This window comes from Chiloscyllium plagiosum, unplaced genomic scaffold, assembly GCF_037043375.1.
Source record: "Chiloscyllium plagiosum isolate Xiang-an unplaced genomic scaffold, Cpla_swu_hap1 HiC_scaffold_27, whole genome shotgun sequence".
Taxonomy (NCBI): Eukaryota; Metazoa; Chordata; class Chondrichthyes; order Orectolobiformes; family Hemiscylliidae; genus Chiloscyllium; species Chiloscyllium plagiosum.
Window position 1 is genome coordinate 17385670 of NW_028270165.1, and position 12665 is coordinate 17398334.

The 12665-nt window shown below is 43.0% G+C and overlaps 2 long non-coding RNA genes across 2 annotated transcripts; one reads left to right on the plus strand and one right to left on the minus strand.

Moving 5' to 3' along the window:
• Positions 1 to 444: 444 nt before the first annotated feature.
• LOC148143278 (uncharacterized) lies at positions 445 to 9936 on the minus strand. The gene is made up of 3 exons (XR_015751198.1): positions 9818 to 9936; positions 8630 to 8701; positions 445 to 506 (listed from the first exon to the last, which is right to left on the minus strand). It is a non-coding gene; the product is annotated as an uncharacterized LOC148143278 (long non-coding RNA).
• LOC148143279 (uncharacterized) lies at positions 3711 to 11273 on the plus strand. Its single transcript, XR_015751191.1, has 2 exons — positions 3711 to 3900; positions 9570 to 11273. It is a non-coding gene; the product is annotated as an uncharacterized LOC148143279 (long non-coding RNA).
• The last annotated feature ends 1392 nt before the right edge of the window (positions 11274 to 12665 follow it).

The following is a 12665-nucleotide window of genomic DNA, read 5'->3' on the forward strand; positions in this document are numbered from 1 at the left end:
GAATGTAATTTAAATGCACAACATTTCTAAGAAAAATGTCCGTCTGACTCAACACTGGGACCCAGACAGAATTCACACCTATTGTTAGAAAATCTGTGCATTTGAATGATTTTCTTGAGAAGGTAATTAAAAACAAGTTCTGGAATTAACATGCCAAAGAGCAGAAACCCGTTCTAAAAGATGAAAGATTTAATCTAAAATTGTTTAATATATCACATCTCCATGACACTGGACTCCTTTGGCTATAAATGCCATGATCATGATCTCATTCTCCACAACCAACCTGATAAAAGAGCGGTGCTCCAAACGTTAAAGTTTCAATAAATCTGTTGGTTTATAACCTGGTGTTGTGAGATTTTTAACTTTGATAAGGAAACACGTGTTGTGGGACTGGTAACAGTTGTTATTTTGTGATCTGTTCCTCCTGAAATTTCTCCTCTGCGCAGGCACGGGTGAACAGTCTGTTTTTGTGCTTTGTGCGAGATCAGGCTGGCAGCTTTTAAATCCTTATGTTTAGCAGCAAAAGAAAACTGTAGGTCAGCAATCGTATTTCGAGAATGGTACTTCCAGCTCTGGTAGTCCTGTTGGGTCACCAGAGAGGGACGGAGAGAAGATGTCACATCTAAAAAGCAAACTGAAAAGTTGTTGTGTTTGTTCCGTCAGTTGAGTTGGTTCTGCACTCCGATGAGACTGGAAACTGATTTTAATGGATCAGAATTGAACCCGACAATGGAACACCTTAAATTTCAAGAACGTTGAAAGGGCAAATCAAACTGTAACCTTGAAGAGATATGCTTCCATTTCTAACCTTGGGTGATCCAAATGAGACATTGTTACTGATCACTCCATTTCAGAGTGCTGCTCTTTCATCAGCTGGTCGTGGACAGTAAGGTCATGATCACAGAATTTATAGCCAAAGGAGTCCACGGTCATGGAGATGTCCTTCACTAAACAATTTTAGATTAAATCTTTCATATTTTAGAATGGGCTTCTGTTCTTTGGTATGTTAATCCCAGAACTTGTTTTAAATTACCTTCAAGAATGTCATTTAAATGCAGAGCTTTTCGAACAACAATGTCAGTCTGACTCGATATTGGGACACAGACAGAATTCACACCTATTGTTAGAAAAGCTCTACGTTTAAATGACGTTCTGAAATGGCTGATCTTTAACATTGAGAATAGTTACATTGATATATTCAGAAACATTGTTAAAGTCTGAAAGCATGTTCACTTTTTGAAAAGAGGTGCTGAAATCTTTCTGAAACTTGCATTGAAACATGCGTAGTTAGGCCACAGCCCAAGACAGGCTGTAAAGGATGAATGGCCTAATCCTAGTTTTGTGAAATTGATTCTGACTATGTAGAAATAGAGTCATAGAGTTTTAGAGCACAGAAGCAAACCCTTCAGTCCAGACAACCAAATATCCTAAATTAATCTAGTGACCCATTTGCCAGCATTTGGTGCATAGCCCTCTGATTCTTTTCTATTCATGTCTCCAACCAGATGCATTTTTTCCTTCTTCAGCTAATTGAAGCTGGAGAAGCCTGAAATCTCTAAAGGATTTCCTGAAAAAAAACTTTTATTCAAGATTTGGCTCAGTGGAGGATTTTCTAAAGCTTTGCTATTGTAGTTTTCAATTTGTCAAAAAAACTTTTCAGTTGTTGTTGTTGTCCAAGGCAGAGTAAATATTCATTTAAGATATAATTGAGATATATACATTCTTTACAATGTTTTTCCATCATTACCAGTGATTGTCCATCATTTGGTACATGGAGCATCATCTTTTTGTGATTCAACAGATATGATTTGAAGTGAATTCTGCAAGATACTTTTGTATTTTATCTAACTTTGCTTTGTATTAAAGATTTCCTTTGTGACATTTTAACTAAAATATCTCAATGTATAATAATGAAACAGCTAATTTATTCTGAAATTATTTCAATTAGTTGGTCGATTGCCAAATAATAGCTGCATAACTTGTAAATATTGACACCCAGGAAAGCTATTTTGTTTAATATATTTCCTTTGTAAAGATTTTATAAAATGATTGCAAATTTTATTTCATATGAAAATAGTGTTTTATTGAATGGTTGCACTTAATTGCTCCATTTGGGATTAAACAGATTATTTTTATCAAAATCATATTCACAATTTATGGTGAGTGTATTAACAAACAAATGTTGCCATTTGCCATTGAATTGCCTCAAACACAATTTGAAATTCTTGAATGAGTTGATTAAGGGGTACACTGTGAATATTTATTGCGCATTTCTGAAATTCTCTGCACTGCCATTGCATTTGGTTAAACAAGATATGTAACCCTCCTCATAACTTTGTATTTCTTTGATATTTCATTTGCTATTGCTATTGCCCAAATAACTTCATCAAATGCCAAAATGTTTTTTAAGCTGTGAATTTTCGGTCTGGTAATGTCATTCAGTTGTGAACAATCTGAAGATTAATTTAAATACATATGAGAATGTCAAAGAGATATTGATAATAGAAAGTCAACATGGAGAATTGCCAATGAAACGTAAACCAAGGCTGCTCTTAATTTGGTACAGACTAAATCGCAATCAAAATGATAAGAATAAGTAGAAATAACAGCATTGTGCACAAACTGTTTGTAGTAAGTTCAGAATTTTTCTGATCATTTAATTCTGACACATGCAGTGTGTAGCACTTATTTGTTCATGGAATGTGAGCATCACTGGCAGAGCCACTATTTTTCATCATCCCCTCTTTCCCTTGAAAACTTGACTGCTAAGCACCCATATGAATATTGGGTGAGGACACAATGAGGTTGAGTTGCAAGGCCTACTGTGGCATAACAAATTGTACTGGCTTACACTGCACCCTGACAAGACAGATTGTTGGGAGGAGAACAAAAATTGGAATTCCTACTTAAAAATTGATGCTCCCATTTATATCTCTCAAAAAGATATTGTTTGCTCCGTAAATTTGTAATGGCTCTTTTGTTGAATTATTTTCCTGCATCCGCATATATCTGGAATCATTTTCTTTTCAAGAATTTTGTATTAACGTTTGCCACTTACTGCTGCCATCACCCCTTCAAGATCATTCCAAATCGTAATAACTTGCTTATTTTCTTAATTAAATCTTACCCCCCGCCCCTTCTCCCCCGCGCCCCAGCCCAAATCCCTTTTCTTATAAAGTGGCTGCACTATTTTGAATATGGTCACGCTTTCTAAATATTACCATGTACTTTTAATTGAGATTTCAATGTGTCTTTTTAAATATAAAAATGCCCCTTCAAATATAGTTATGCCCCTTAAATGTGTTATGTTCCTCGAAGCGCAATCTTGTCCCTCGATAATGTATCTTTACCCCTTTAGTTATGACTGTCTCTTAAAGCATCATTTCTACTTATAAATAGGGCAACGTCTCTTCGAAATGTAGATTAATTTAGATATGACTGCGTCATTTTGCATATTAAGATATCCCTTTGAATGTGCCTACATCCCTTTGAATGTAATTTTGTCCATTTCGATTTATTTGCAGAAATAGCCCGTTAAATGTCCATGTCCCTTTTAAAATGCAGATTTCCCGCTTCAGGAAGCAGTTGTAGCGCGAGGTGGCTGTTGCTTGGTGATGGTGACGCTCCCCGGCCCCGCCCATCCCCCCGTGCAGACGTCACGAGCGGGCGAAGGCGGTTGGGAGGAGAAGTCGCTCGAGCGGGGAAGCGGCGGGAGGGCGGCCGTTAGGAAAATGGCGCCGTGCGGCCCGGGGCAGACACCCGTCACTGGGCACCGCCGCCTTCCTGGCGCAGCTGCTGTGTCACGGCCACACCGGCCGGCTGTACAGCAGGCAGGAGCCGGTGAGCATTCTGGAGGCGGATGTTCCTCAGTCATTGAAGGGGCAGGACCTGTTGAGAATGGTTAGTGAAGTGTGTGGTGTACTGAGCCTTATTAACATGGATATAGTTTGTAATTTGTCAAAGTATACATTTTATTATTTAGAATGGTAGAGATGTACAGCACGGAAACAGACCTTTCTGTCCAACCCGTCCATGCCAACCAGATATCCTAAATTAATCCGGTCCCACTTGCCAGCACTTGGCTCATGCCTCTAAGCCCTTCCTATACGTCTACCCATCCAGAGACCTTTTAAGTGCTTTAATTGTAGCAGCCTCCACCACTTCCTCGGGCAGCTCATTCCATTCACGCACCACCCTCTGCATGGAAACGTTGCCCCTTAAATACTTTTTATATCTTTCTGCTCTCACCCTGAACCTAGGCCCTCTAGTGCAGACCTTCACCCCCTACACTAGGGAAAAGACATAAGAAAGTTGAGCAGCCAGACAAGACGGAAAAGCCACAAAATATCGAGCCAGATGGGGAAAAAAGTTGTGGTTCTACCTTTTTTTTTTCCTCCTATTGGCATTTGGACACTTCACAATCTGTCAATAATGCCAGCACCACCACTGAGCATATTGCATACGTTCCTCTGTATCAACAAGCATTGCGCATGTTCCTTGCTTTGGGTGTCACCCTTGTTCAGGACTGGGGGTGGGTGTTGGAAGAGCTGCAGAACAAGGGTGTGCTGGGAACAGGGTGGTGAATTGGGGATAGGTGGAGACAAGTAGCGGGTACAAACTGGTTGGTCACTGGGAGGAAGGAATCTGGTTGGGGGCAGGGAGGGGTGGGGAAGAACCTGGGAAGGGATTCGAGGAGTCGGGAAGGAGGTTATTTGAAATTGGAGAACTCAGTGTTGAGTCCTCCAGGTTGTAGGCTGCCCAGGTGGAAGATGTTGTGGTGTTCCTCCAATTTGTAGTTTGGTTTGTTGTGGCAATGGAGGCGGCCTAAGATGGTCATGTCAGAAAGGGAGTGGGAAGGGGAATTAAAATGGGTGGTGATTGGGAGGTCCGGTCGGCCTCTGCAGACTCAGCTGTGACGCTCGGCGAACCGTTCCCCACGTTTACCCTCTGTCTCCCGAAGACCACAATTGGCAAACACATGGCAAATACAGTACCCCAATGTGAAGTTAGAGGCTTTGCTGTGTTTAAAAAAAAAGCAGAAAAGAGATGCATTGTTTAAATGGTGACATATTGGGATATGGAGAAAGTGAGGACAGCAGATGCTGGAGATCGGAGTCAAAGTGTGGTGCTGGAAATGCTCAGTCAACATTCGATGAGCAGGAGAGTTGACGCTTCAGGCACGGGCCCTTCATCAGGAATGACGTGTGGATGTACAAAGGGGCCTCAGCGTCCTTCTACAACAGTCAATGCCAGTTGTCAGGTGCAGCGAGCAATGCAAGTGGTATATTAGCAAGTGGAAATGAGTTCAGAAGTGGGGATGCCTGCCTGCAGTTAGGGGATCATTGAATATATTCAAGGCTGGGTTCATCTGATTTTTGAACAACAAAGAGGAGGATGTTTATGGGGGAAGGTGAGAAAATGGCTTTTAAGACCAGTACAGAACAGTTACAGAGTCATACAGCATAGAAACAGACCCTTCAGTCCAACTCATCCATGCTGACTATGTTCTCAAACTGAACTAGTCATACCTGCCTGTGTTTGGCCCATATCCCTCTGAACCTTTCCTATTCATGTACTTATCCAAATGTCTTTTAAATGTTGTTACTGTACCTGCATCCACCACTGTGTCGGGATGTTCATTCCACATACAAACCACTCTTTAAAAAAATAATGCTGCCCCTCAAGTCTTCTTAAAATCTTTCTCCTCTCACCTTCAAAGTTTGCTCTCTAATCTTAAAATCCCCACCCGTGGGGATTGACACCCACCATTCACCTCATCTACCTCCCTCATGATTTTATAAATCTCTAAGGTTACCTCAACCTCCTGTGCTCCAGTGAGAAAAGTCCCAGCCTATCCACCTCTATGTAGGTAGATTAATATCCAGTTATGTATGGGACTTTGGTGGAAAGTGGGAATTCACTGCACTGTAGGGATGAAACCCTACCCTATCCAGACATTTCTGCTGGTGGATGAGACTAGGCCACATAATTTGGAGGACTGGATTTCGGACAGAGATGAGGAGGAACTATTTTTCATGGATAGTAGTCCATCTATGGAATTCTCTGCCCAAGGAAGCAGTAGAGACAGTCTCATTAAGTATATTGAAGACACAGTTGGTTAGGTTTTTGCAGGTAGGTTAATTAAGGATAGTTGGGATAATGCAGGGAGGAGGAGCTGAGACGATAGATAGTTTTACCATTATTTTAATGAATGGTGGAGCAGGCTGGATGGGCCAAATGGCCTATTCCTGCTTCTATTACTATGAAACAATAACCCTGCATTTCCCATGGCTAACCCACCTAACCTGCACATCCCTGGACATGATCAGCAATTTTGCCTGGTCAATCCAAATCAAGGCTGGTGAGCAATGTAGTGATGTGGGAAATTAACATCAGAGAATGATAGAAAGGGACAAGGAGAGTAAATATACCAGCAATCAAAACTGGATTCTGAAGATCACAAAAATGGAAACAAAAAGTGGTGTCTGCATGTGTGCTGCACTGTAACAAAAGTAAGTGAATTGTCTGCACACATTGACGAGAATAATAATGATCGGAGACGCCTCACAGAAACATGGCTTCAGGATGACAAGGATTGGATCCTGAATATCGAGGTGTAGTCAAATGGGAAGCTAGGTAAAGGTAGAGGGTTGCCACTGCTAATCGAAGCACTGACCACAGGGTAGTCTGGTGTCCGCTCTGATTTCAGGTCCTCATTTCTCTGTCCTCTGATCTCCCTGTTCCCACTGAATAAGATGTCAGTCTGTTCTCAGCTCTACTGGATTTCTGCTGAAGCTTTGACCCCCACCCCCTCTTTTTACACCTTCTGGAACAATAAAATATTCAGTCAGTCAATCAAAGCCCAATGCACAATCTCCCAGTCTCCCAACCAACCAGACACAAAAGTGTAGTCATAGCAGGGAATCAAACAAGAAAAATGAAACGACATGAGAAACAAATAGATGCTAGTGCTTAATGTCTGTTCATTAGGAAGCAAACCAGAAATAGGACTCTCCCAGGATTCTGATTGTGTCCAACTTGAGGATCCTCTCACCCTTACATCTAACTGTTAGTACCCAGCTATGATTTACAATATTTACATCAGAAATGAAGCATCTTATCAAATAGAGATAGACACGTACAGCACGGAAGTAGACTTTCTCTCGCGCGCGTACACACAAGTCCATGGGGGTGAATTTTTATTTGCAGATACATCCTATTTTGCTTAAAAATGCACAATCTGCAGGCAGTCAATACATATAATATTTTGTAAATTTGACTTTGGAAATAGAACCAGTTTGATTCAAGGTTTGGACTCTGACCTCACACATTTAATGCATTGTCTGAGCTGAGATGTCATCTTTTGTTACAAAACCTTAAGTTATGTTGAGAAGTGCCTTACAGGAAGTTGTAAATTTACATATTAACGATGCCTGCAACCCATTTGAAAAGATGAAAGACTTAACAATCCAGGTTTGCTCAATATATCATTTCAGTGGCAGGACACTGCAATGTTTTTCCATAAATTCTGTCCCTTATGATCTTATTCTCCACAACCACCTGATGAAAGAGTTTTGTGCCGAAAGCCAGTGCTTCTAAATAGCTTGGTGTTGTGTGATTTTTAACTTTGTCCAGGTTCGGGTGGATTGGCCATGCTCAAATTACCCATAGTGCCCAGGGATGTCCAGGTTAGGTGCATTAGTTAGGGGCGAATGTAGAGAAATGGGGATAGGGGAGTTACTTTCTGGAAGGTCGGGTGGACTCATTTGGTCGAGTAACCTGCTTCCACACTGTGGGGACTCTCTGAAGAGAAGAGATTTCTGCAAACTATGCAGGGCAGCACAGGTGTCTCCATGTGAGTTTGTGCGTGAGTGTGTTTTTGCATGTGTGCTTGCTTGGTGAAGTGAGTGTTATGGAGTATCAGCCTGTGTGAGGGTGAGTATTGGGGATGTGTGTGTGTCAGAGAGTATGTGCATAAGAGAGGTGTGGATAAAAGCCAGGGGTTGCATTTTGCTAAAATAAGGAAGGGCAAGAGGGTCTGCAGAGGCTGACCAGATGTCCCAGTCACCGCCCATTTTAATTCCTCTTCCCTCTCCCTTTCTGACATGACCAGCTTTGGCCTCCTGCATTGCCACAACGATCCAATCCACAAATTGGAGGAACAACACCTCATTTTCCACCTGGAGTTGTCTAATTTCTCCCCTCCCATCCCCCAACTCCCTTCACAGCCTCTGCCCCTCCCATTCACTCTTCCCTGCCACCAACCAGATTCCTTCCTCCCATCGACCATCAGGTCGTCCCCTCTGTCTTCACCAATCCCCACTTCAACACCTTGTCCCCGGCACCCCTTTATCTGCATCTTGTTCTACACCCATCCCCCATCCGGAAGAAGGATTACACCTGAAACGTCGACCTCTCCACCTCCTGATGCTGCCTGGCTTGCTGTGTTCTTCCAGCCTCCTGACTGTCTATATTGTCAATCGAGACACAGACCTGGACCAACTGTTCCAGAGTCTGTCCCCTCCCTGGATTCACTCCCTTTCCATTCAGTTGCTGCAAGTCAACAATTGAACCCCAGAATGAAAAATAAATTGAAAAAGTGGGTGAGAAAAGAGAGAATTGTACTCACAGATGTTGGACAGAGGAAGAAAGTTGCAGTCTGGGGTGAAGCTCAATCTTCATTCAGAGAGAGGAGCAACATCTGTAATCAAATAGACAGAGTCATAGATGTATAGCATAGAAACAGACCCTTCACTCGAACCTGTCCATGCGGAGCAGATATCCTAACCCAATCTCGTCCCACTTGCCAGCACCTGACCCATATCCCTCCAAACCCTTCCTATTCATAAACCCATCCAGATGCCTTTTAAATGTTGCAATTGTATGAGTGTCCACCACTTCCTCTGGCAGCTTACTCCTTAAATGCACCACACTCTGCATGGAAAAGTTGCCCCTCAGAATTCTTATATCTTTCCCCTCTCACTGAAAACCTATGTCTCTAGTCCCCCTCCCCCCCCCCCCCCCTCACCCCTCCGCTACTGACTCCAGGGAAACGACCTTGTCTATTTATCCTATCCTTGCTCTTCATAATTTTATAAACCTCTATAAGCCTCTGGCCCTCCAGATAAAATATCCCTGGCTTACTCAGCCTCCTTGTAGCTGAAACCCTCCAACTCTGGCAACAGCCTTGTAAATCTTTTCTGATCCTTTTCAAAGTTTCACATCACCTTTCCGATAGAAACGAGACAAGAGGTGGATGCAGCATTCCAAATGTGGCTTAACCAATGTCCTGCACAGCTACAATGTGACCTCCCAACTCCCATACTCCATGCTGTGACCAATAATGGAAAGTATACCAAACACTGCCTTCACTATTCTGTCTACCCGACACTACATTTTCAATGAAGTATGAACCTGTACTTCAAGGTCTCTTTATTCTGCAACACTCCCCAGTCAGTCCTGCCTGGATTGCTTGACCAAAATGTATTTCTCTAAATTAAACTCCATCTCCCATTGGCCTATCTGATCAATTCTAATTTATAGTGAACTCTTTTTCTTTCATTCCACAGAAGCTGAAAGTCTCCATTCCTTCATACCCTCCCTTGATGCTGCCTGACCTGTTGTGCTTTTCCAACACCACACTCTCGACTCTGATCTTCAGCATCTGCAGTAGTCATTTCTCCAACATTTCCAGAGCCTGCCCCCCCTCCCCCACCCCGATTCACTCTCTTCCGTTTCAGTTGCTGCAAGTCAACAACTGAAGCTCCGAATGAAAAATAAATGGAAAAAGAGGGTGAGAAAAGAGTGCCATACTCACAGATGTTGGACAAAGGAAGGAAGTTAGTCTGGGGTGAAGCTCAATCTTCATTTAGAGAGAGAGGAACAGCAGCAGCTTCAGAAGGACATGGTCCACCTTCCACATTCAGACAGTAGGGGTGCTCTGATTGCCAGGAGGATAAGTTTCCTTCCAGTCCGCCAAATGCTCTCCATTGGTCAATGAAGGTCGCGAACCGTTTCCAGGGACAGCGATGAGCATGCAGTTTTTGCTGACACCGGCTAACCCGCACAGACCTTGCTGACACCGAGGAGCATGTGCAGTATGCTCTGGAGATGCTGCTGTTACTGACAGATTTTAAGTGGTCAAATGCCAACAGAGAAAAAAAAAAAGAGTAGAGCCACAATTGTGTTCTCCTGTAGCTTGACGTAACCGTACATGCTTGTCGCTATTTTTGCTATTTGTCTTACCGACACCACTCATGATTTTCTAAGTCTCAATAAGGTCACCCCTCAACCTCCTGCACTCCACTGAAAAAAGTCCCAGTCTCTCCTCATAACTCAATCCCTCCAGTCCTGGCAACATCCTGGAAAATGTTTTCCAAACCCCCTCCAATAGTATTCTTCCTATTACAGGGCGACCAGAACTGTACTCAGTACTCAAAGTGGCTTCACCAACATCCTGGACATCCTCAACATGATGTCCCAACTCCTATCTCAACATTGTGAACAATGAAGGCAATGCTGCTAAATGCCGCCTTAACCATCCTGTGTCCCAGCAATGCACCTTTCAAGAACAATGTACCTGAAAGCCACCATGTCTCTCTGTTCTACAACATGACCCAGTGCCCTACCATTACCTGTACAAGTCCTGCCCTCGCTTTTATCCACAACTCTGTCATAAACATGCTGTCTCTCAGACACACACACACATATGCACCACCCACCGCAACCAAAATACTCACCCTCTTACAGACTTCTACTCCATCACACTCACACTTTACCAAGCATGCACACACGCAAACATACACACACTCACGCACAGATAATAGTCTATGGGGTGAATTTGCATTTGCAGATACATTCAATTTTGCTCAAAAAGTGCACAATCTGCAGGCAGTTATTCCATGTAATATTTTATAAATTCCTACTTTGGAAATAGAACCAGTCTGATTCAAGCAAGAGTGGGATACAGACAGACTTGAACCTCACACCTTTCATGCATTATATGAGCTGAGAGGTCACCTATTTTTATAAAACATTTGAGAATGGGGACTTAAAAGTAGTTCTGGGGTTTACATATGAATGAACTGAAACCTGCAACCCGTTCTAAAAGATGAAAGACTTACTATCATTCTCGGTTTGTTCAATATATCCCTTCAGTTGCATGACACTGATCTTTTGCTATAAATTGTGTCTTATGATCCTGTTCTACAGCTACCCGATGAAGAGCAGCGCTCTGAAAGCGAGTGCTTCCAAATAAACCTATTGGACTATAACTGGTGTTGTGTTTTTAACTTTGTCTACCCCAGTCCAACACTGGCTCCTCCACATCATTTCTAGTGGAGACAGCCCATACCTCCCGGTGCTGTCTGTAAACATTACGATGCCGATGAAATGACGCAGTAACCGCACTCCTGAAAAATTTACAATTTCAAATGATATTAGCTAGTCATTCACTGCTCTATCTGATACATGACATTGGAAACTTAGTGCAGGAGGCTGAAAGAAATGAGCAGCTTTAACACAAAAACCTCTTGGAGGTCAAAGCTTTCAACTGTACCATTCAAAATCAGAAACAATTACAGAGTGGTGAACTTAGCCCGGACAATCACAAAGGTCAACCTCCCATCTATATAATCCATCTATCAGGCCCACTATCAAGGAAAGGCCGCCAGCATTCTTAAAGACCCATCACAGCCTGGCAATGTTTTTCTTCAACCTCTACCATCGGGGTGGATAGTACAGAAACCTGAACACATGCACCAGCCGGTTTTGAAACAGTTCCTACCACACTTTTGTTAGAATACCGAATGGACTCTCAAACTCTTAACATTCACCTGGACCTGTGTTTTTGTTTTTGTAGCTGTTTATTTATTATTTACATATCTTTGCTACTTAACTCTGATCTGCCTGTACTGCTCACAAGACAAAGCTTTTCACTGTATCGCGGCGCACGTGACAATAAATCAATTCAATGAAAGTCTGAACCCTTCAGTAAATTCAGGTAACCTTTACTGCGACCCAACTTTGTTACAACTGCAGATCCCCCCCCCAGCAAAAAGGTGTTGAGAATGTAGCTTTTTCTTTTAAACAGCTCAAGGTCCAAGTGCTCACACTCCTCCCACCCCCCCACTTTCTTTACTATTGGTCAGCACCAAGCTGTCCCTTTGTAATTGGATCCTTGGTACAGCCTTAACCTGTATTGCCTCACTCAGCAATTTCAACCCACACCCTCTATCCAAGTACATTGCTCCCCACTCATTTGCTGGGGGTGGCAGTGTAGAGTCAACCACACTGCTATGGGTCTGGAGTCACGCAAAGGCCAGACCGGGTAAAGGATGCAGCTGGTTTTCAGTATCAGTGGGACTGGATGAGAGACCCTACTGTTGCAGCGCACTGAGTGTGGAGTCTAAAACAGATATACAGGCCTGGAAAGAGGAATTCACAGCAGGGAGGGCCTGTACACTATTTTGTGTGCAGCCGAAGCTTTAGCCATGAAGAAACCCGAGGAATCCCGCCCTGTGGTGAAACCGTGGAAGTGTGGCAACTGCGGGAAAGGCTTCTGTTTCCCGTCTGTGTTGGAGACTCATCGGCACAGTCACACCGGGGAGAGGCCGTTCTCCTGCCCTGACTGAGTGAATCCTTTCCCACAATGGCAGTTTCCTTCC